This window comes from Sinohyriopsis cumingii, chromosome 9 (genome assembly GCF_028554795.1).
Source record: "Sinohyriopsis cumingii isolate HCF-2022 chromosome 9, ASM2855479v2, whole genome shotgun sequence".
NCBI lineage: Eukaryota > Metazoa > Mollusca > Bivalvia > Unionida > Unionidae > Sinohyriopsis > Sinohyriopsis cumingii.
In genome coordinates, this window is record NC_142969.1 from 74000872 (window position 1) to 74005303 (window position 4432).

Below are 4432 nucleotides of genomic sequence, written 5' to 3' on the forward strand. Positions count from 1 at the left end.
GCAATATGCGTTTGCATGCCTGTGTGTGTTTCAGGTAGAGCAGCTTTAATGTTCATTTTTAGAAGAATAGATAAGGTTTGCATTTTGTCTAATGAACTAAGTTATCAATTTGGTTTAATTTGTCTGTGTGTGTGGGGGGGGGGGGATCTGTTTTGGTATACCTGTGAGGACCTGAGTTTGAATGCACACCAACATCTAGACGACTGGACTACATTGTGAGAACTTACACAACAGTCCTCGAAATGTTTCGTCGGCAAACGGTTGAGAATGAAGATACATGATGAATTACGCGTTATTGTGAAAGTCCTCACAAAGTCGATAATGTCTGACAGACATTTACACTCATTGTGTATTGTTCACACAATTTGCGACACTCCTTGGGTTGTAGACTGGTGTGCAAACGCTTAGCCAATCAGAAGGCGCGTGACTTTTGATTGGTTGTCATCCAATGAGAACATTGCTACTGTGCAGTGTAACGGTATTATATTATTATTAGTATTATTAGTCATTTTTAAAAAGAAATACTTTTGTAAAATGGTAAACTGGTGATGCCAGCAGAAAATGCCTTATTTTAAGCCCGGTGCGGCTGATATAGTGCAGTATTTGTGGCGCGTGATTTGGTGTGTACATGGATTTTACTTCTTCGAGACTGAAATGCACCTAACACTTGGATGATGGCAAAACGTATTGGATCAAACTGGTAAGAAACAAATAGATTATTTATAAAATTGTTTATTATATTCGTCCAAAAGAGCTGTTCGTTCTTTCATTAGTTATCATCTGTGACAACTTTGTTGTATCCCGTTCCACCCACAGGGACTCGTATATTTGCTTAACATTGACCTGTGATACATGTACTATATAATAAATAAGGTCCTGTTTATTATATTTTCATGTCAAAACAGTTCACATTGATGTCATTACACTTGGTAAACGGAGAACCGGTTATCTCACTCTCTCTCTGTGTCTCTCTCTTTATCTCTCTCGCTCCATTTCTTTTTTAACTTGATTGTCGAGAGAGAATATGAACTTTATAGTGCAAGAAGAATATTGTGGTTGTTCTTGTTTTTTTATTCCCAAAAAGACCGAAATAAAAAAAATATTTGTTTTAAAAAAGTCAGATTTTCAAGGAAAGAAAAATGGAATACCCCTGTGTCAGTACCTGATACCTTTGAAAAGTTAATCCCTTTCAAACTAGTACAGTTCTCTCTCTTGATGAAACAATATATCCCCCAACAGAAAATAAGGCTCTGCACATGACAAAATCGTTGATAAACAAACTTGGTTACTATAGTTTGAATTCTGACTTGGTATCTCACAAGCAGGAGTGTTCCAAAATGACGTTCTAATGAACTAGTCAGCTACAAGTAAGACCTAGTGATTCACTATGCCGGTTGGAGTTCCTTATCTCATCGCTGATTCTGTAGCCGGATTGATCTGAATAGTAAGGGACGAAACATACACTGACATTATTTTACTTATATCTGCCCGTCCTATCAATGCTGTTCTGACTGTCCTATCACTTCCGTCTTTAATATTTGATCACACACCGTCCGTTGCTTAATAGCCATGCCAAGGTGTGATTGAGTTATTTAATTCATTTAATTTCTAACCTGACTGTAACCCGAGTGACCATAACAACAGCATCCTCCGCACCTTTCGAGCTTAACGGTCTTTTCATAATATCATGACAGCATATTGCATACAGATGTCCTCAGACAGAATAAAGATGTAGTTCATCCTATTCGGTAAGTGCCGGATAATTCCGTAAATTACCATAATGTTGAGAGTTTAGTTTTATATCTCTTTCCACTCATGAAAATAAAAATTACACCGCTTGATAAATCCATATGAAAGGCAAATTTGCATTTGTCATTATTTTGTGTGTGCTTGATTTGACATTGTAAATGTCGGAAGCAAACAACATAGCATTTTCCTTCTATGTACATGCATGTTTAGTCCTGTATATACCACTTCACTGAAACTGGACTTGTCCATGAACCAGAAATGATTGACAAGCATGGCAGTCTTTTAAACTGAAAACTTCGTTCGAAGTGTAATGCTCAGATGATAACTATGTTAGGACCATCTTTGGCATAATCAGGTTTAAAATTAATAAATCAATAAATGAACTCATTAAGTTCTGAACATCTCTGGTCTCATTCGTGCCTTTTGCTTTTTAAATTGGAGGGTGCTACAAACAAATGGGGAAGAATATTTAGACTATAGTTTAAGCTGGATTTAGTGGGACTTGCAGTTGTTATTGACTAGGATGGCCATGGCAGCATGTGATATGTTATGGCACTTTCACATTGATACGTATATTCCTGCAGAAAATAAATTCTCAAATTTGGGAAACTCTGCCTATTGCTATTTATACTTCTACACTTCAACACTAAACCCTGACGAACTTTATTCGACTCAGGACTTTCCCATACATATATACAGTAGTCAGCAGCATCACCATTGCCAACATCAATGTACAGTGTTGACAAAATCTTTCTTGGGCAAATAAGTCTTTTGTAATGTTTGTTTCACTGATGTTCTGTTGAAGTGATACGGAGTTATGGACTATTACATGTGCTATCTCCCAGCTATTATTAGCACATGATTAATAGTTGGCCTAGATTGGACATCAGAAGACGTCACTGTCCTGTGTCATAAGCATATACACGTATCATCCATACACAGAGCTTCGTGATATTTGACTATACATATACAGTTCCTACATACAAATCTTGGTGACGTCATCCATAAATATATGGCTTTTAAAGATTTGTCAAACTTCGCACCTACACACAAGTCTTCGACTCCCCGTGCCACTGTTGTAATATATGCTCCAGTAGAAGTGTTTTAAAATAACAACATTAGTACATAAAAAACTCAAATTTACCGGAAAAATGACACTAAAAACTCTAACATTCCTAAAGGTTTTCTTATATATTTTCTATATTTTGGTTGGGGAGAGATTTTGTCTCGAAAGAAAAAATAATAAAATTTGGGGAAAATCATGATGGTATTATAATAAAATTGCTCACTTGTTAGTAACAAATAGCCTATCAGGTTTAGCTAGTAACCCGTTTTAAAAAAATAAATAGGCAAAATGCATATGCATCCATCATAACTCATTCCTCGAGAAGTGCAGATAATCATAGACAGAAGACATAGTTACAGGAGTAGATTTTGATTTCAATTTATTATCATTCTTACCATTATCATGACTATCTTCAAAGGAACTAAAGTATATAGGTCAGATTGAGTTAAATTTCAAGATCATCGTAACGGATTGATGGAAATTGACGTTTTAAATAAATTTGCTTTTATCATCAGATTTAAGGTCATAGTAATTTCATACATAACAATTGTTGTTTTTGAAGGATTTAATGCCATTTTTCAGCACAAGATAGGCTATACATGACGGCCAGTATAACTGGTGGATGAAGTACCCTGGGAAACCTTAGGAAGAACCATCAAAACACAAGAAGCTGCTGGCAAGCTATCTCAAGTTAGCACGTTAGCCGAGCCTGAGACTCAAACCCACACAGACAGAGGTGATATGGCAGTGATAAGGAACGGTGAGTGTTTTAGACACTGACCACTCGGGGCCCCTAAAACACATATAAAAACAATGATACAGCTATGACATGTAATATAACGTATTTACAGTAACAGAGAACCACCTAAGAAAACTGGTTACAACAGCTCCTGGTGGAACATGATATTTCACTATAGTATTCTTAACAGTGTTACTGATGAAGGTTATATAAATTTAAATAGGAACATTGCAATTAACCTCAGAAATCACCATTAGCTATCAAGCTTCACTGCTGAACTTGCATTGACCCAAACTACCACTTGTCCTAAATATCGATCAAAAGTCAACTTTGATGTCTAAAATTTGACTGTTGCTTGTTTTAAATTTATGAGAACATTGTGTTTATTTTTTTGTTGAAAATTACTTTTTTATTAAAAATTACAATGCAATTAATTTTAGCAATGTTTCTTTCAAACATATTTTCTGATGCAAATTATATTTTATCATAATTAGATTGTGCTGCATTGAAATGCCCTATAATTAGGGAAGATAAAAGCAAATTTAGTTTTGTCACAGAGCATTTGGTCCAAAATTTGCACCTTCTTGAACAACACCACTCACTTTCTTAGAGTTGTCACACATTTTACCTGCTATGAACATCAATAAGATTTAATGATTATAGTTGAAATAAGTGTGGCATCCAGGTATAAGTCTGACTATAATCAGCCATATATAAGTTGGCCTGGTTGGACTTAGGTCACAATTAATGCTTCATAGTCAGTACCCATGACACTAGTAACAATTTAGTTTTAGATTATTGTTTCCTCCCTTTTTTCGTCTTGATGCTTGGCTTAAATTTATTTATTCCTGTAATTGATTTAAAGGAACTTGCTTATC

At 35.4% G+C, this 4432-nt stretch overlaps 1 long non-coding RNA gene across 1 annotated transcript; it reads left to right on the top strand.

Moving 5' to 3' along the window:
- Positions 1–562: 562 nt before the first annotated feature.
- On the top strand, positions 563–3576 carry LOC149792027 (uncharacterized). The gene is made up of 2 exons (XR_016423467.1): positions 563–700; positions 3398–3576. It is a non-coding gene; the product is annotated as an uncharacterized LOC149792027 (long non-coding RNA).
- The last annotated feature ends 856 nt before the right edge of the window (positions 3577–4432 follow it).